Source organism: Ictidomys tridecemlineatus, unplaced genomic scaffold (assembly GCF_052094955.1).
Source record: "Ictidomys tridecemlineatus isolate mIctTri1 unplaced genomic scaffold, mIctTri1.hap1 Scaffold_88, whole genome shotgun sequence".
Lineage (NCBI taxonomy): Eukaryota > Metazoa > Chordata > Mammalia > Rodentia > Sciuridae > Ictidomys > Ictidomys tridecemlineatus.
Window position 1 is genome coordinate 702,887 of NW_027526121.1, and position 20,469 is coordinate 723,355.

At 51.8% G+C, this 20,469-nt stretch overlaps 1 protein-coding gene and 1 non-coding gene across 2 annotated transcripts in view; one reads left to right on the plus strand and one right to left on the minus strand.

Annotated features, from left to right (window-relative positions):
* LOC144374789 (echinoderm microtubule-associated protein-like 1) overlaps window positions 1-20,469 on the plus strand; it is a 99,749-nt gene that overhangs the window by 11,209 nt on the left and 68,071 nt on the right. The window lies entirely within an intron of this gene.
* On the minus strand, window positions 16,278-16,385 carry LOC144374795 (U6 spliceosomal RNA). The gene has a single exon (XR_013434088.1). It is a non-coding gene; the product is annotated as a U6 spliceosomal RNA (small nuclear RNA).

Below are 20,469 nucleotides of genomic sequence, written 5' to 3' on the forward strand. Positions count from 1 at the left end.
GGTGCCCTGTCCCTACCTGACGCTGGGTGCACCACCACAGTCCCGCTCGGCCTGTGTGGGGTGAGCATCTCACCTCTGGAATCAGAGCAGTGAAAAGCTTGCTCTTACCCTGATCCGGGGCCAGTGCAAGGCCACACTCCAGAAGGGCAGTGTGGAGCCCTGGGACTTGGGCCCCAAGCCCAATACGCCTTCCCACTGTCTAACAGCCAGAAAAGCTGCTCTGACAGGCAGAATGGTGGCATGCATCTGAGCTCCCAGGGTGGGGGAGCTGGAACAAGATCTCAGAGCAGTGTAGGGAAATGATGAGGGGCATATGTTTGCTGAAGAAATTCCATGACATATGCCTGCTCATCACCAGTAACATGCATTCTCTCTCCACGAGCTAAGAATCTAAGAAAGGAAACAGCAGATGTAGGACCCAGGATCTAGGGAGGATCTGGACTGGAGTCCTGGAATATTTCTTAGTTTTTGTTTTTTTGAGATTGTTTTTGCACATTGGGCACAATTCACTGACATGAGCGTCTGATTGGAGCTTCTCATTTGCAGGACCATTTAAAAAGATAAGCAGGCAGAAGCTGCACATGTCCAAAATGAATAAGTAATTCTTGAGAATTAGCAAAAAGGATGATGTTTGTTCCTTTCAGGATTCTTTGAATCTACCACAAATTACTCCCCAGAGGTTGGGAGCATGGGCATTGGAGAGAGGAGATATGGGTTCCCGTCCTGGTTTTGCATTTGCAATAATGACTGGACCCGAATCAACTGCATATTATTTCCTGGCCTCAGGTTCCTCAGGTGGACTAAGGGGAGGTGGTCCTGAGCCCTGAATAAGGTGGCTGCATAGTCCAGGCAGAAGCAGTTGTACCTCACATTGGGCAATTTGAGGGGCATTTAATAAAGAGGCTGTTAGGGAGGCTCAAGTGGGTGTGTACTGAGCCACGGGGCTGGAGTAGTGCCTGTGACTGGTGCAGAAGGTAGAGTTCTAGCGAGGGGAGCAGTTACCAGTTACCAGACCGGATTCAGCCAGGGCTGCAAGGACAGGACCTCCAAACAGGATCTGTGACCAGCCAACCCACAGTGGCCCCACATGGAGAAGCTGGGGAATCTGGACCTGACCTTGGTCTCTTCTGTCCTTCCATCTGCTGGACAGTGCCCCATTGGGCACACCCCTGGTGTTATGGTTTAGATGTGAGGTGTCCTAAAAGCTCATGTGTGGGACAATGCAAGACAGTTCAGAGGAGAAATGATTGGGTTGTGAGAGTCTTTAACCCAATCAGTGAATTAATCCCAACTGAGTGGTAGCTAAAGTGGTGGGGTGTGGCTGGAGGAGGAGGGCATGGGGATATAGCTTTGGGGTATATATTGTATCTGGCAAGTGGAGACCTCTCTCTGCTTCCTGATCACCATGTAAGCTGCTTCCCTCTGCCACACTCTTCCGCCATGCTGTTCCCTTTTTTTCTATGCCCCTAATTTTGTGAATGGAAATGTTTACTTTGTACCATTATATATTGGATGCTTGTAAATTGCTTTTAATTTTACAGAGCTCACAATGCAAGATTGCCTTGAGCCTCAGAGAAGACTTTGGACTTGAACTTTGAGCATTTTGCATTGTGAGATGGTTGTGAGCTTTTGGGGGCCAAGGGAAGAATGTTATGGTTTGAATGTGAGGTGTCCTCCAAAAGCTCCTGGGTGAGACAATGCAAGAAAGTATAGAGGAGAAATGATTGGGTTGTGAGAGTCTTAACCCAATCAGTGAACTAATCCCTTGATAGGGATTAACTGAGTGGTAGCTGAAGTGGTGGGTGTGGCTGGAGGAGGTGGGAATTGGGGGTGTGGCTTTGGGATGTATATTTGTATCTGGCAAAATAGAGTCTCTCTCTGCTTCTTGATCCACATGTTAGCTGCTTCCTTCTTCCACATACTCCCCCATGATGTTCATCCTCACCTCGAGCCTCAAGGAATGGAGCCTACTGTCTATGGGTGGAAACTCTGAAACTGTGAGCCCCTGAATGAACCTTTTCTCTCTACAATTGCGCTGGTTGTGTCATTTGGTCACAGCAGCGAAAAAGCTGGCTGAAACACCTGGGGAGGCCTTTTGGCACAGCCCAGGATGCAGCTTCCCGGCAGGCATGGAGCACAGGAGAGAGGGGTCAGGCAGGGTCTGCAGGGGAAGCTCGGAGATGCAGCATATTGTCATCTATGGAGATGTTGATATTTAGCAGCAAGTATCTACATGTTGTCTCAGTGTCCTCTTAGTGTCATCCTGGTGGTTGCAGCTGGGTGTCTTGTTCTTGTTCCTGACACTTAGTAGGTTGTCATCCATGTTGGATCTTCTGTGTATGGTGTGCCAAGACTATTCTGGCTCTATGGTTGTGCCTTGTCCTCCCGACCCCTCCCATCTCCTGTTGAAATGTGTCCATCCCTTGGGACTCAGCTTCAGCCTGCCTCCTGGGTGAACTCTTCTATGATCCTGAGGGTTGCTTGTCTCTTCTGTTTCCATGCACCTCCAACAATGCTGGCTTCATCCTGTCCTGTTCTGTCCTATCCTGTCCCATCTTGCACTGTGGTTGGCCCCGAGTGCCTTCATTTCTGCCATTAGCTGGATGCTCCTTGAGGGCTGGTGGCTGAGCTGCTTTTTTGTTTGACGCTCTGCATAGTGCCCGGCATGCCTCGTGGGTGCCTCCAGTGCTGTAGTTATGCAGAGGCCTGTGGTCTGTATCATAGTGACTGTAGAGAGAGAACCTCTGGTCCTGAAAGCCTTTCAGTTTTACCAAAACATTTTTTGTGTTACACAGTAACGAGCGGCCTGCATTCACAGCCAGCCTGCCTCTGGTTATGGCAGGTGGAGCCAGAGCATGGGGCTTGCAGGGTCATGGGCCAGGGGCATCTGTGCGAGACTCAGCAGGACACCCCTGTATGCGTTCATTTGTTCACTGTGGCCTCTAAAGGCAGGCAGGGCTCTGCAGGTTCAGCTGACGGAACTGCCATCTGTCCACTCTTGGAGGCATTTTCTGAGAGATGGTGCAGTCCATGCAGAACCCTGTGCACTCCACCTGCGGACCACTGTAGGAGCTTTTCAAGGCACACCCTGTTTCTGTTCCATCCACTGACCTTACGAAGTGACCCCAATGTGAATAGTCTCCCCTCTAATGTTTTGCAGGTTTTTGTTTTGTTTTGTTTCTTGAGATACATCTTGTGTTGCTGGGCTGGTCTTGACCTCCTGGGCTCAGGCCATCCTCTTGCCCCTGCCTCCCTGGAAACGGGGCCTGTCCTTCCTTGTCTCAGGAACTCTCAGGTGGGTGAGGTAGCATGTTGGCACATACCCCGCCTCGTGTGGACAGTGGGCAGGCGGGTGGGCCATGACCTAGCAGGGCAGCGGACAGCAGTGGCAGGGCTCCCAGCTGTCCTGGCGTCTCCTCTTGGTGGTTTCCAGGCTGTGTCCACAGCCATCTGTTGGCTCACCTTTTAAAGCACTTGATTTAAAAAGAGGTTAAGATACGGGCAGTTTTGTCTTTTATTCTGCGAGTTTTGTTTCTTCCCCCTGGACCTTGAATATTGTTCATAGCTGCTGTGCCTTGCTTTGAGAAAACCTGACTTTCAGATTTCTGAATATAGAAAACATATACCATTACAAGGTTTTGTATAGAACACATGGTATTGTCTTAAAACTTCTGATTCCCTGTCTGCTCAAATGTCCTATTTAACGAGCTTTGTGTTCCATAGCCACGTGTGGAATAAGTTGGCTTGCACTTTGTTTTCAATTCCTCTTCTCCCTCAAATCTCAGTGTGACATGTCTAAAGGGACCGTTGGTCACTGTAGCTGAGCAGGAGTGCAGCCTTGCTCCTGTGGTTCCCTCCTGGGATGAACAGATGCCCGGAAGCATGTCCAGTGCTTGAACAGAGCCCTGGTAGGCATCCTGGGGACCTGGTTGGTGCTCTGCCTGTTTGCTGGGTCCCTCCCCAGCTCAGGGTGCCCCTCAGATACCTCATATCTGGGCAGAGCACCTGAGTCAGGCCCGTAATCCCTCATCTGTGATTTCAAATTCAGTAAGCTCTGGACCTCAAATGCTTTAGGTAACTAGTTTGTTGATGGACTGACCTAACCTGAAATTACTTTTGGTGAAACAGAAACTCCCAAGTTGAACCATCTGGCCCCTCGAGGTTTCTGCTGACTCTAGAGCTCTGCCTTCTGTAGAGGTGTTTTTGATTGCAGGTGCTGCCTTAGACTGGGTATTGGCAATATCTAAAATTTGCTCCACATATCCATTCTAAAGTCTGAATCCAAATTCAGAAATATTCTGGTTCCCAGAGGCTTGAGTAAGTCTGAATGCCATTGTGTCCTTATGACCCAGCTGGACCTGTACCCACATTAGTTCCTAGGGCCACACGCTGTCACATCCTTATCTGTGGACACTGGCCCAGCACTTGTGACATTCCTGTGGAAACCTGGCCCGTGGGTGAATGTGTCCCTGGAAAACTGTAAGGCCATTATACCACAGTCACCTGTCACAGCATCCTCTGGAAGGAGCAGGTGTCTGGGGAGCCAGGCAGCCAGACTTGGTAGAATCTTGTCCCGAGAAAGCCAAGTTAAGGAGGGTTCAGTGACTTTGACAACTGGCTTGTTCCTTCCGTCCTTCTTGCCCTGCACAGCAGGAACCTGCATTTCTTTATAAACAAAGCCTGGCGGTGGCTTGTGAGTAGTGTGACTCTCCACATCTGCTCAGCATCTGCACTACGGTTTCCCGGAAGTGTCTCCTCTCACGCTGGACAGGCCGCCATCGGCCTTTTCCACTGATGAGGAAGCTGAGGCTAAGCAGCTTTTCCAAGCCTGTGGACTCCAGGGACCATCCTTTCCTGTTCCGCTGCCCTCTAGGCCCTCACATTATTTGTGGATTCCCGCCTGTCCCCCCATCTAGAACTCAGCTCACCCTCAACGCCCCGTCCAGGAGTGATGGCTCTTTTCAGATGCCTAGGACAAGCTGCTTGACCTTGTGCCCAGATCTCTGTTCTTCATCTGTGCCAGTCTGACGTGGTGCTTGTTTTGGGGACTGAGGAGTCTCCTCGGGGCTCTCATTGGTGTCTGCTGTTGATGCCCAGGTAGTAGTCATTACATCTCTCAGTTGCTACATGGTAGATCTCAAGAGTTCTCAGCATGAAGATGATAAGCAGGTGGTGAAGTGGTGGGCCCCTTAAGTGGCCCAATTTAGCCATCCCCATGTGTACATCTATCAGAACAATACATTCTACCCCCTAAATACATATAATTATTATTTGCCAACTAAAAGAATCCTAGCCGATCACATGGAGAAGCCTTTCCCAACTTTCCTTTCTTTGCCGCACACCCAGACTCATCTGTCTGGGACCCTCTCGCGTGCTCCCTGTATCTTATGGGGCTCACTTCACACGCAGTCCTGTGTCATGTTCTGGTAAGCCTGTCTTTGGGCTATTTCTTTGTTGTGCACACATTGTAAATGTGCTTACGCAAACTGAGCCAGCTACGGTGTCGCTCGATAGTGTGGTTCATGGCCCCATCGTAGCGTGGTTGGTGCAGCATGTGACTAGGCTCCCATTTGGCCAGCTTTGGGACTGTGCGCTGCCTCGCTGGACAAGAGAGTGAGAGCCATGTGATGGCATCGATGCCGTCCAGAGGGCACTGCATGCTACTTTGGCAGTTCAGGCTTGCTGGGATTACTGGGTGCCTGGGCAGCTGCAGGGTCCCTGGTTAGGTCACCAACTTGGCATTTGGGTACCTGATTGAGGGTGTGCGCTCAGATGTGCCTATGTGACAACAAAAGAGTTGGATATGGACTGAGAGAGCAAGTTAGCCAGTGAATGTTTTCTATCCTAAATCTAAAAATGTAGCTGATGATTCTTTTCTGAATCACGTCCCCAGGGTGACTCCTTTCTGGTTGCTGGACTAGGGTTGTCCTGGCTCACAAGCCATCTGGCCTTTTGGGCAAGCAAAAAGATGTCTGTCAGCGTTTCTCCTCTGTTCCACGCCTGTCTGCCACCCTTTCACCATTGCCTGGGGTCCTCCTGCAGCCCATTGTCCCTTCACTCGGGTGCATTGGCCCTAGCATTGTGAGGGACTCAGGGTGTCAGGATTTAGTGGCATGAAGGATAGGCAGACAGGGCTGCTGACAATGTCAGGGGTCAGGACAACCTGTGAGCAGAGGCTGCAGGTAGTTCGGGGCCCTCTGCTGGGCCTCAGTTGCCAACCGCTTTGTCACTTGGTTTTGCAAGCATGTGAGCGCATAGAATTGAGTGCGGCCCTTCTCTGTCAGTATGTGGAGAGTGGGAGTGGCAGAGGGGCTGCTAACGAGCTTGCCAAGCATCTGTTCCCACTCTATCGGCTCTGGGTTGTCCTCCTCAAGGCCACGCATGTAGGGTGCTCCCCTTTGAAGTGAAGGGCCTGCTACCCCAGACTCTTTGTTAGCGCCCCTTCTTGAGGAAAGATGATTAATCTTGTTATCGAGCAGAAGGATTATGGGTAGGGCTGAACCAGTTTTTTGTGCTCTGAAAAACCAACCCTGTTGGTCTTGGGTTTCCATTGAGGGAGAACAAAGGACAGCCTCATGCAAGAGAAAGGCCGGCTTTGGATTTAAGGGAAAATATAAAGCTGTGGCTTAGCTTTTATTTTTTTTAATCATTGTCTTCAAGGCAAAATTCAGATGCCCTAGCAAACACATTTACATAGGAAGTGTATAAAAGTGTAGTTGTGGAAGAAGATAAACAGTGGAGTAGCCAAAACAACCAGCCTGTTAAAAACTGTGGCGTTTCGAGAGGACTGTCGACTTGCAGGTCATTAGACTGATCCTAATGAACAATTAGTGGTCAGATTCCACCAATACGATGGAATGCAGGCTGGAGTTCAGACAAATTGGATGTTTATTTTTATGGTCTGGAAAACCTGACCTGAGAGTCCCTTTTGCGCCTGCGGTGAGGTTGCTGGCACCCAGGTTGGTGGCCAGAGCGCACCTCGCCTGCCAGGAGACCCCTTCTCGGCTGGCCGGGGCCACTGGCTTCAATACTGCAGTTGCCGGCCCAGATCTGGAGCCGGTGACGCAGATCTGTGCGTTTGCCTTCCACAACAGCTGTGAGGTCATGACTTCTAAGAGTTGGGGACACGGAAGGCAAGGTAGATTTGTCCTCATTTTCATGTAAAGGACCTGACAAGATCAGGACAAAACTCATTTCAGAAGAGACTGAAGAGTAACAAACCTTCCAAAAGGAAGGCCAATGAGACAGGTTTGAGATTGTGCACTCTCCTCCAGTGGGTCAGTGACTGTGAGACAGGCGTGGTCAGACCAGCCACTGTCACGGCTCATCCAGGCTGTGGCGCCCATGTCCTGACTCCCACCCAGTGGTGGTAGCATGTAGGTCCTTTCCCAGGCTGCGGATCGTACTCCCCAAGAAGAATGCCATCCTGGGTGGGACTCTGAGGGCCTTATTCTTGCAAAGACAAACAACCAGTGCCTGCTAGTGTATGTGCTTGTCATCCCTCTCTGCAGTCCTGGGGAAGGATGGGCCCCCTCAGGTTTACAGCTAAAACAGCTGAGGCTCAGAAAGGCAAAGTAAACTGCTCAAGGTCACACAGCTAGGGAGGGGCAGACTCTGTATTCAAACCGACTTGATTCCAGAATGTTCTTGTGGAACCCATAGCTCATGGCTGAGCACTGCCTGGTCGTTTTGGTGTCTGTGAGCTTGAATTTTCCCCCATGCTAAAACCAAGATCTGTGAGGTTTTGTTTGAGAACTGTGGATGTTAGCACAGCAGTGGTACTGCCTCTCGTGTCGTGATTAATAGTGATTAATTTTAGAGAAATTAACAATTGTTCTATTTTTCTTGTAAAAACAATGGTTTCCCTTTGTGTTTCTTTGTTGAAGGGGATGAATGAGCCCTGTCTTAGATAGCCAGCGCCATCAGCTCTGGGCAACACCCCTGCGTTCCAGAAGAACAGCCTCCATTGTGTGGTGGGCTTGGTTCAGGAGGAGAGCTCCGTGGGGACCAGTGAGGACCCTGCACATCGCTGTGTTGGGCATGAGAGCCAAGGGAATTTTTAGGGTGTTTGAGATATTCTTCTTTATGGTTTAAAGATCATGACTTGGGCCACTCCAGCACGGGTTCTGTGTAGTGGAGGGGCGGCCCCAGGAGAGCCTGGTGGGCAGGGCTCCCAGTGACACTGCTGGCTGCAGATAGTCCTCCTGGCTCTGGCCTCCTGCTGGGGTCCTGTGCTGTGTTTGTCCCTCTGCCTCAGGCTGTGCACCCGCCCTTCAAGGTGCAGACTGGGTATGTATGCCTGAGGGCAGGGGCACCACCTGGAGGACCTGTCCATTTGATTTGCATCCCAGGACACTCTGTCCACAGGCAGTGGACACTCTGTATGCTATAGGTGACAGCGCCAGGGACGTAGAGGCTGGAGGGAGGCCTCACTCTGCCCAAGTGACCAGGGGCCACTGACCTCTGGAGCGCAGATTCCTGGTCCCCAGGCTTTCTCCTAAGTTTGGCCACTTGAGAGGTGAATGTTTGGTTTGAAGTGGGGAAAGGGGGGTGGGGCAGAAAGGCTGTCAGGTGCACCCTACCTGCTGGGGTTAGGGTTAGGGTTAGGCTATCAGGTGCGCCCTACCTGCCGGGGCTCACTGCTGGCTGATGCTAAGAGAAGAAGGGTGCATTTTGAAGGCACCGTGACTGCCTGATGTCTTTCTGCTGCATACCCTTCAGTTTGGCCCTGTATGTCAGTGGCTCTCAAGCCTGTGGTCTGTCTTGCATTTAAATGGCTCTTTTCTGATACAAGCTTTTGTAACATGGTGGAGCCAGGTGCCATAGCCCATGCCTAAAATCCCAGTGACTTAGGAGGCTGAGGTGGGAGAATTGGAAGTTTGAGGCCAGCCTCAGCCATTTAGTGTCTCAAAATTACAAAAAGGACTAGGGGGGCGGGTAGCTCAGTGGTAGAGTTTCCCTGGGTTCAATCCTCAATACAAAAAGAAAGAAAAAAAGAAACAGACTCAGATTATGCAGATGATCCAGAAAATCACGGGGGTTGACATCACCACTGGTGTTGTCAAGAAAACTTGAGGCCGGGGAAGCTGTCACGCCCACAGAGACTGACGAAAGTTCCCCGAAGTTCTCCTATTTTTTTCTGGAAAGCTCAGGTAAGTTCATGGGCAGCAAACACCATTGTCTTTCTGAGCCATCTGTCTGTTCTCCCGAGTGGACAGGTGCTCCTGGGAGGCTCCAGCTGCAGTGCACAGCGCAGCGGGCACAAAGGAAATAACATCTTGGTATTAGTACAAAAGTGGTTTGACCTCAAGGGTTTTGGGGACTCTCAGGGCCTGCCCCTACCATTAAGGGTAAGAAATAGTGACTCACTGGGCGTATCCTGGAGGCCGCTTTGTGCCGGGTGGCATGCTAGGTGGGGAGGACCCGGGAAACCGAGAGCACAGGCCCTGCGCTCTTGGCACCCAGGTCTGGTAGAGAAGGGGCTGTGACCATGCATGGTGAGCAGGGCCCTGTCCTGGGGGAGGGAGCCCCGCTTGCTGTTCCTGTGGTGGTTACTAGGGGAGTGTCTGGGCTGGGAAGGGTAGAAGGAAGTCAGGTGAAGAAGAGAGGGCCATGCCCACAAGGCAGAAAGATGAGAGAAGGAGAGTGCACAGCCCGAGAACCACAGGAGCGCACTAAGGCCGGCCCAGGAGCTGGGCAGAGGGTGGGGCCGACGAGGTTCATGGGGCTCAGGTCAAGTGCTGAGTGCCTTGCCCCATGGACAGCAGAGACCCACTGCAGAAGTCAAGCAGGGCCATGAGCCAATCCCGTTTGTTTTAGAAAGATCACCGTGACATCACAAAGAGGGATGGGAAGGGACTGGTGGGACTGTGGGCAAGTAAACCAGTTGAGGCCATGGCAGGAGTCCAGAAGCAAATGACCAGGATCAAACCAATGAAGGGACATTGGAGGTGGAATCTATAGATATTTGGAAGATCTTAAATTTTCTAAATATGCAGATGTCTAGAATTAGCAGGATTTGGTGTTTGATATATGGAACCAGTCAAGGACACTCCAAGGTAGATTAATGACTGACTGAACAGTGTTCGTTTGCAAAGCCAGCAGAGTCTGGGAAGAGAGAGGCAGGAGTCACTCCATGTCTCAAGTTCACACATTCATATGCACATACACTCCTGTCCCTGCCCACCTACCTACCTAATCACCTACCTACCCACCTGCTCACCTACCTGCCCACCTACCTACCTATCTACCTACCTACCCTCCTGCTCATCTACTTGCCTATCTATCTACTCATCTTCTCATCTATTTGCCCACCTACCTACCCACCTACCCATCTACCCACCTGCCCACCTACCTACCTATTCACCTACCTATCTACCTATTCACCTACCTACCCACCAGCTCACCTACCTGCCCACCCACCTACCTACCTACCTACCCATCTACCTACCTACCCATCTATCCATCTACCTACCTACACACCTGCCCACCTACCCACCTACCTACCTGCCCACGTACCTACCCACCTGCCCATCTATCTACCTACCCACCTACCTACTCACCTGTTCACCTACCTACCTGCCCACCTATATACCTGCCTACCTACCTGCCCACCTGCCCACCTATATACCTGCCCACCTACCTGCCTCCCACCCACCCACTTATCCAACTAGCTACCCACCCACCTGCCCACCTACCTATCCACCCACGTAACTACCCATCTATCCACCCACCTACCCATCAACCTACCTACCCCCTACCTACTCACCCACCTACCCCCTACCTACCCACCCACCTACCTACCCCCACCTACCCATCCACCTACCTACTCACCTATTCACCCACCCACCTACCTACTCCCTACCTACCCATCCACCTACCTACTCACCTATTCACCCACCCACCTACCTACCCACCCACCCGCCTATCTACTCCCTACCTACACACCTGCCTACCTACTCACCTATCCACCTACCCACCTACTTACCCACCCACCTGCCTACCTACCTATCCACTCACTTTACCCACACACCTACCTGTTCATCTATCTATCCACCCACCTACCCACCTGCCACCTACCTACCCACCTGCAGGTGCCTGGCATGGGCAAGACCTGGAGCTCAAGGTGCTTGGCTGTAGATTCCAGCTGAGGTTGAATTGAGGGTTTTCCCAGGGGGAATGTGCACCTGCCCAACGAGGACAAAAAGCTCTCATCAAGAGAGGTGTCAGGCTCAGGGGGAAGGCCCCGGGCCTTCCTGGTCCTTTAGACCCGCAAAGAGAGCAAAGCACAGAATCTTAATTCTTTAACTAATTGTTTGGATATGGTTCAACCATGCTTTTAAGTGTAGCACCCTAAGCGTGGCTTTGTGAGCAGCACAGCCTGTGTACTATGTGGTTTGATTCTTGAGCTCACCCACACTTACGTCTGTAAAGGGTGGTACAAATACCAATGACCGTCTATATTTCCTTTTCCCAGCTGAATGTTTTTTTTTAAAAGGGGGGTGGCTCTTTTCCCATCTGTGGTTTCACGATTCTTGGAAATTTTACCCTCCTTTCTTTATACTAAGAGGGTGTGTTAACATGGGAATATGTAACAAGTCCCACCACTTTGTACAATATAATGTACCAATAAACAATGAGAAAATAGGGTTACTGGTGGCTTTGGAAGTGACGGTTTCTGTTAGGTGGGATGGCCGAGGTGGGATTGATAATGTCAGAAGCGCCCCTGTCTTCTCTGTGGGTTTAGATAAGTGTTAAGGTCTGTAAACAAGTCAAAATAACACCTGGTATTTTGCCAGGGGAATGTTAGAGTTCGTAAACAAGTCTGGATGGTGCCTGGCAAAATGCCAGAGGGAGTGGTTTGAGAAGTAACAAAAGCAAACCATTAAGTGTGGAGATTCCTTATTGGTTGACTGATGTATCTAGTTTATGCTAATTAAGATAAGTTGTGCAAAATGTATAAATACCTCTGTTGTCCTACAATAAAGGGCTTCTACTCCTGCTGTATCAATGTACAAAGTTATTCGTCACCCCCCTGGTTAGTTTGCTGCAGCCGGACTGCGGCAGATAAGAACCAGGGCCTGGCACTGTGGTGGTGGGAACAGGGTAGTTGGAGGTCTCCCTCTTAGGACTGAAGCAGTGTGGCTCAGGTGGCAGTGTCTGCTGGTTTTCCCCCATGGTGTGGATGTGCAGCAGACCTGGGAGTGGGGCGAGGCTGGTGGGCGTTCCCCCTGCCCACTCTGCACCCCAGGGTGAGCCCAGCCCATCCTGAGCTGTGGCCCAGCACCGAGCCTCCCCTGGGGTGGGAAGGCTCATTATTCTGCTTTCCTTTACCTTTGAAGATCTTTCTTGATGCGCATTTGTCTAGGATCACGAGGCACATGCACAGGATTTTGGGTTCCATCCCCAACACTGCAAAAGATTAGCAAAATAAAAATGAAAATCAAGACAAATAAGAAGAATAACCAGTTAGAGGGACTCTTAGCCCCCTGCCTGTGACTTGCAGGTGGCTCACCTGCCACCCAGACTGCTGTGGCACACACTGCCCTGTGCCCATCCAGGGGGATGAAGAGCTGGGCACAGACTGAGTGTGAGGCGGCCAGATGCTGTCACGTGCTGGGGACATCAGCCTGCTGGGTGTTGTAGGTTCACCTGTCTTCAACTCCGCTGCTTGAAACTTTCAGCCCTGCCTGCACTTTAGTCTGTTTTCATAAGGGTGGGGTGGACACAGAATTTCATCTTAGCTAAGCACTGGATGCCCAGTCCCAGAGAGCAAGCTGTGTGCATGCTGCTCCTGCGCTGGGTGGTGGCTGGGTGGCCTCCAGAAGAAGGAGCCTGCATCTTTGGTCCCTGCTCTTGATTGTCAGCAGCTCACAGGGAGAGGACTTGAGGGCGATGAGCGAGAGCCTGGACACTGGGACACCTCAGCACCTGTCATCTGTCTTGCTGTCTTCCTGTTGGGATGGATCTTTTGAAAGCAGTTCTGGGTGCTCAGATAGAATTGCAGGCGAGAGCAGGCCAGAGACGTGGTGTAGGTCTTTCCCAGGAGCCTGGTGGGCTTTCTGAACCAGCCCACTCCCAAGCAAAACTCAGGCCTCTCACAGCAGGTGGGGACACAGGCAGTGAGTAGCACTGTGCCTCGCCTGGGCACACCTCCACCAACATACAAGTTCCAGTGCGTATGGAAGTAGCTATGTGTCATGTGCAGGAGGCAGGGGCAGCGGAGGAGGCGCCTGTGTGGCAGATCATGGCCACTCTGTTCACAAGCTCGCCCTCTTCCAGTGACTCGCCACCTGCCTTGAGAAGTGCCCTCCCCCAGCCTCACTGGGAGGTTGAGATGGGCTGGGTGATTACCGACGTGGCCATCCTCGCAGGGACTCCTGAATCAACCTTTAAATTTTTCCTACTTTTTACATTTGAGCCTCTCTGAGTCCGGGGAACAGGGTCATGGTCTCTTATTCACAGATCAAGAGTGTCTGGTGTTGACGGACTTGCCAGGGTGCTAGGACACCAGGTCCTTTGACCTCAAAGCCCTGTCTCTTTATTGGACCCGCCGCGTCGGAGGACATCTGTGGTTAGGCTGGAGTGCACCCCCAGGGGGGCGGTGAGTCAAGAAGCAGGTCTGGGCACAACAGAGACAGGAGTCGCTGGGAGCCCTGAGCAATCAGCCTGCAGACAGCTCAGGGTGCAGGAGAGACCTGGCTGCTCTTTTTTGAACAAAGGCATTCGCTCCTGTGCGCCGTTGCAAATGATGGTAGTAGATGCCCTGGCTTCCAAGCAGAGGGCAGGCTAGCATGTCCTCCCTGTGGTCAGGACTCCCTGGGACTCGAGAGACCTTTGTTTTTAAATTCTATCTGTTGAAGCTTTGCTCCATCATCAGTGGTATTTTTGGATATCAAATGCAGGAGTGTATATGTGAGAACACAAGTGCACACATGTGGCAGGGACCTGGCAATGACAAGTGGTCACTTGACAGCATTCAGTGATTGGAACTGTAGTAATCATCCTCTCCAGCTTACCTTGCAGGCTGAGGTCAGCAGCGGAGGACACCGACTCCACACAGGCCTGCCTTTTTTCTCCCTCCGCCGAGTCTCTTCTTTCTTTTTCTCAGCCCACTGTGGGCTGCTGCAGCCTCTCTCCAGCCTCTCCTCCGCGCTCCTCCTCTCTGGCCCACCTTGCCCATCAGGCAGGCAGCTTGTCACCAGTCCAGTCCATCTATGTTTTCTGGATCCACACTGGGTGCCAGGCCTCGGCAGGCCCAGTTGCCACTCTGCAGCACCATCTCCTCTGGGCAGTGATTCACGCCTCTGCTCTCTGGTCTGAGCCCCGGGCCCTGCGGCCCCTAAGTTCCAGGATGCGGTGGGGAGGCTGGTTGAAGATGTCCACTGGCTGCAGCTTTATGACATTGCCACCGAGAGGCCCTGCTGCCAGCAGAGCAGCTTCTCTCCTTATGTCAGTGTGAGTTCCACCCCATGTGGGTGGTGGCAACCTTGCCGTCGTCACACTGCAGCCAAGATGGCTTGGGCACCAGAGCCAGGTGCTTGAGCTGGAGCAGGAGGGCCGGGGTCTTGGCTTCACGTGGCTTGGTTCAGATTGGATGGGCTCTGGGACTGACGCACCCTCTCTGGGCCTGAATTTCTGTGATCTGTAGAATTGTATTCATGATCAGTGATGCCCATCCCAGCCATTGGGTTCGGTGTAGAAACAAAGGAAGCGACGGGCGTGCCAGGACCCATGACTCTGAGCGCCTGGAGGGGCTGGTTCTCTCTCACTGAGTGCCACATGCCAAGCCCGCTGCCAGGCTCTGGGCAAAGGGTGCAGAGACATCCAAGGTCCCTGCCGTCCAGTGGGGGAGGAGCAGGAACTTCCCTGGAGCCTGTGCTGGGAGACTGGGAGTGCTGTGGGGACTTTGCCTGGTGGTTTGGGCATCATACTCTACCCCTCTTACACAAACTGGGCACCATTGCTTCCAGGAATTGTCACCTGACTGTCCCAGGCTGAGGGGACAGAGGCTGCGAGTGCTGAGGACTTCCCTGGGCTCCACTCCATGCTCCTCCCTGGCATGGCTTTGTGCAGCTGGGGTGGAACCCAGGGCTTCTAGCACTGAGTGCCGCCCCAGCCTCTTCTGCTTTCTATGGGGAGACCCGGGTCCTGGAGGCCAAGCTATTGCTCCTGCCACCTACAGGCCAGGTGGGACAGCATCTTGACTGCAGAGACCCCACACCTCACCCTCATCCCCAGGACCCTCTGCTCTGGCCCTGCCTCACTGTTGTCTGTGACAATTAATGCTGCTATGTTGTCCCTGGTAGCCCCAGAGCTCCTGAGGCATGGGACTGCCTTGCTTGGCAAAGGAGCCATGCCGAGCACTTTCTAGAAGCCTATTCTAAGTCCCTGAGTTCGTGACCAGCCAGCCCCAGTCCTGTGTATGGACGCCGCAGACTTTGGTACCCTTCTGAGAAACTTGCTCAGTAGGCTGCGGTGGGAGCAGTGCTGTCGTATGCACCTGGAGAGAAAACAGAGATTTTTTCATCTAAAGAATAACTTTAGATAAAAGGTGTCTGTTTACAAACACGGACTTTTTGAGAAGTCTTTCCTCTCAAATGTACAGCGGTCATGCTGAGCCCCTGCTTACCACTGCAGGGAAACCTGGAGCAGTTGTGGGGGAGAGGGCAGCTGGCCACTCTCTATGTGATAGGTCTTCAGCCTGGGGCGTCTGCCTCCGTGCCCTGGCTCTGAGCAGGAGGGGACAGGCCTGATTGCATGGCTGCCTGTCGTTCCTCGGGGAGGGCTGGGTTGAGTCCTGACTCTCAGTGCTGCAGAGCACTGAATCTGGCCCCTGGAGGGTCCTCACTCTACCATGCGCCCTGTTGCTTGTGGAGTGGAGTCCTGCTGCTCCTGTCCCAGCATTGTGGACGCTGCCCTTTGTCCAGGGACTTGAGTGACACCAAGGCCATGCACCAGTATGATACTAGTCCAATTTTGTGTCATCCTGTTTCTTAAAAACAACACTTAGGGCAAAAAGAATTCCATCCCAGAGGTCATTTGAGAGAAGCAAGCTGAAGTCCACTCTGGTGCCAAGGGGAGGACAGCTGTGTGCCTGGGAACGTGGTGCACACCAGAACTTGGTGGTAGCCAGAGCCCAGAAGCAAGGCCAGGGCTAGGACAGTGGGGAGGACTCTCAGGCAGGTCCCGGTGCAGGCTCCTCTGGCCCGTTCCCCCACGTCCTCACCGACACTTACTGTTGTCTGTTGATAGCCACCATTCTGACCCGTGTGAGAAACAGCATGGGGCGCTTCAGAATCTGCAGACCATCCCTGCGCAGAGGCCATGCTCATCTTCTCTGTATCGTACGTACTGCCACAGCGAGCATAGGAAGTCACATTGCTGATGTGGAAGCCACTGGCTCCATGTGACTTTGTTGTGGCAGCCCTGGCAAGCCAGCCACCTGGTCTCATGCCTGGACCTAGCAGGTGGACCCTGCAGGTGGACCCAGCAGGTGGACCCAGCAGGTGGACCCGGGGAAGTCCGGGTGTTGGGGCCTGCAGGGCACATGTAGCCTCTGAATGGGGGTGTCACCTGCAGGATGTTTGCCTGAGAAGTACGTGGAGGGCATCGAAGCTGCTGGTACTGTGGCCGTCTGGGTGTCCGTCTCAGGGCAGTTGGCAGGTTATGGCGTTATGGCTCTCGCTCATCATGGCTCTGGCCCTGTGCTCATTTGTGCCATCCTGTGTCTTCCAAGGTTGTGCCCCTGTGCCTCCGGTGGTCTCTGTGCACAAGGGCCTTTCCCCCTCCCCCCCGGTCGAGTGGACAGTGAGTGAATACATCATTTTCCTGAGAGCCAGTTATTTAGAATGCCTATATTATTTGGCTGTTTTTGAATTGAGATAAAATGTATAACGAGACTTGAGATATTAAGCATTTCCAGTGTACAGCCCATGATGTAGATCACATTCCAGTGCTGAGCGGCATCACCTCTATTTCTAATTCTTCCCTCACCCCAAACAACTCTGCTTATGAAGCAGTAACCCCCTTCTTCCCTCTCCCACTCCTGGTAACTTCTAGTCCACATTCTTTCTCTATGAATCTGCCTGCTCTGTACATTTCATGTAGGTGGAATCCCGTAGTTGTCTTTTTGTGACTGGCTTATTTCTCTTAGTGGTTGTTTTCAAGGTCTGTCCTGCTATAACAAGAATCAGGACGTTATCCCTTTTTATGGCAGCATAGCATTCCCTGTGTGGCTGCAGCCCGTGCTGGCCATCCACCATCTATTCAAGGTCATGGTCTGTTTCCACCTTTGCGTTGCTGTGAGCTTTTCTGCAGTGGCTGTGGGAGTGTGCACACCTTTATGTCCACTCTCAGCCCTGCAGGGTGGGCTCTGAGGACTGGAACCACGGGAACCATGTGTTCTCATGAAACCATGTAGTGTCTCCCACGGGGGCTGCCCCTGAGATCCTGTTGCCAGGCTGCAGGGCCATTTTCCTGGGTGCTGCCTGTGCCCCCTGGCTTCAGTTCTCCTGGTCACAGCAGGTCTGGTCTGGAAAGGGGCAGCTCGTGGTGATTTTAATTTGCATCCCACTGACTCTTGACCAGGAGCATCTTGTCCTGGGCTCAGTGGCCATTGGTCCATCTTCCTGGGAACTTCATTTAAGGTTTGTGCCCATTTTTAGGTTGCATAAACAACCCAACCCTTTTTGTTATCCAACAAAATGGTTGAAAGTGCAAAGACAAGCATGTGCTGTTGTCAAGGGCAGAGGTTCCTGCACACTCGGCTTTCTAGGGGCCTCTGACGGCTCTGGATATTCAAGGTTAGGGTGATCGTCCGTCCCACCTGCTTTCTCCACTTTTGCCTGTGGCTCACATTTCAGGTGGAGCCTCAAATGGCACTCCAAGAAAGGATCAAACTGCAGTTTCACTTGGAATCTCCGACGGCTCAAGCATTTAAAGTGCACTTTAAGGAGTCAGAGAGCTGGAGTGTCCGTGTGTCTGTGGATGCTCTTTAGCAGTGGCACTGCTCCTGAAGACCCCTGGGCCTGGCTTTCCAGCCTCTCTTGGCCTGGCAGTGTGAGGCTGGGCTTTGAATGCGAAGAGGCAAATGGCCCTGGGTAGATCTGAACGTCAGCCGAGGACTCGGGTTGACCGTCCATTGACAGCAGAGAACCAGTGGAGCCATGGGGCACGGGGACAGGTGCCATGCCAGCTTCCTGCACACGCTGGGCGCTGTGTCCTTAGCTGGGCCAAGGCTTCCCGTTGTGTGCAGCTTGGAGCGCGCAGCTGCAGGGGCGTTGAAGCTGGGCTGAGTGTGGAGGCGCTGGGGAGCGTGCCCTGCTCTGCCTTCTGGGACGGGCAGCTCCGGCCCTCGCGCTTCTCCTTAGGACGATTAAGAAAAAAATCTGGTAACCTTCAGGCCCAGAAACAGTTCGATTCACCACCTCCCTTTCTTTGCCCAAATTGGATGTGTTCTTATTTTTAATACTCTGCCTTGTTCCACAGAGGGTTTTTGATCCTTCTAGCCCCCGGGGAAGCTTCTTGGGTCACTCACAACATGCTTTCCCCTCCCCATTCCTGCCCTGCCCCTCCCCAGCTGTCCCCTTCCCTGAAAGAGGCCACTTTCTCGCTGCTCCTTCCCCTGAGGTGCCATTGGTGTACAGTGTGAACTTACTGAACAGAGCAGTTTGATAAGTTCTGACATGTCCCCGACTGTGGAACCATAACCGTAGCCAGAGCAAGGACACCTTCCCCTCCCCTGGGGTTTCTTTGTGCCCCTTGTGGGCCTGGCCCCTCCACTCCCCATCACTGTCCATGAGTGCCCTTCCTGCCTTCCACCCTCCTCACTGTACCTCTTCAAGGGCAGCGCTTGAGCCTGATGAAGGTCCACTTGCTGTCTCGTTTCTCTTGTGGAGTGGGGTCCTGTCATCCCATCTAGAGACGGCTGCCTAAGTTGGTCATCACCTTTCCTTCTGGAAGTCTTACTGTTTCCTGTCCTGCATGAGGTCTGTGATCCATTTTGAGTTAATTTGCTTACATGGTGACAGGGGGTTGGCATTTGTTCTGAGTGTGGCTCTATCATTGTCCCAGCCTAATTTAATGGAAAGACTCCTTTCTCCACTGAATTCTCTTTACCGTGGTTCACGTACACCAGGGTGCATTCCTTCACTCCCTGTCCCCATGTGTTGATCTGCTCCCCCAGACCCCACAGCCCCATCACTGTGGCTCTGCAGCGACTGAGTCGGGTGCTCATCTTTCAGCCTCGTCCTCCAAAATTGCTTGGGCTCTTCCAGGTCCTCAGCATTTCCATGCACATTTCAGGATCTGCTTTTCAATTCTACAAAAATGCTGCTGGGATTTTGATTGAGACTGCATTGAAGTGATGGATTTAATTTTTCTGCAAGGAAAACTGTTGTCTTAACAAATCTTCCATCTATTTAAGGCTTTGATTTCTCTCAGTGGTGTTTTCTGAGAGTAAAAGTAATGTTTCTCTTCTGTGTACAGATCCTAAACACCTTTTATCATATGGATCCCTAACCATTTCTTATTTTATAATAAATATTTCAATTATTTGACGTAAGGATTTGAAAATGCAATTTATTTTTCTGTGTTGATCTTTCTTCCTGTAAACTGGATAAACTCAAAAATTCCAGAAGATTTCTAGTAGATTCCAGCAGATTTTCTAGTTGTACAACCGTGTCACCTATGGAAAAAAAATCTTTTTTTTTTCTTTTTCCTTTTCTAACCTAGTTGGAATACCCGATTTCCCCTCTTACCTGTTGGCTGGCAGGAGCCTCTGGGACAATACTGCCTGTGCTCTTCCTCAGTGTTGCATTGTATGATATTTGTGTAGGGTCTTCCGTCTGTGTCCTTTTTCCCATGGAGGAATCCATTTCCTTTTCCAGCCCGGCGCTTTCTTTAAAAGAGCTTATCTGTTTCAGCTAAGATCCTTTTTTTTTTTTAAAGAGAATTTTTTAATATTTATTTTTCAGTTCTCAGCGGACACAACATCTTTGTTGGTATGTGGTGCTGAGGATCGAACCCGGGCCGCACGCATGCCAGGCGAGCGCGCTACCACTTGAGCCACATCCCCAGCCCCAACAGCTAAGATTCTTAACATCGTCTTATCCTTTCAGTGTACGTTGGTGTGGGGATGTCATCTCTCTTGTTGCTGATCAGATATTTCATGTCTTTTCTCTCTTCGTTTTCTCATCGCTTTGGCTACAGGTTTGTGGATTTTATTTATTTTCTCCAAGAGTCAGGTTAGTTTTGTAAGCTTCCTGTTGCTTTTCTCCTGTTCCCCCGAGTCCTGCAGGTCCAGTGCTCCTTCCTTCTGCCTACTTTGGGTCTCACAGGGTGGCCTGCGGGTGCTTCCCTCGTCCCCGTCTCCTTTCTCTCTGAGGTCGGTGTCCCCGATATCAATTCCTAGGCGCTGTTTTGGTTCCCTCCCTCCCATGTTCCCTCCCACTGCATGTTTGTGTTCTT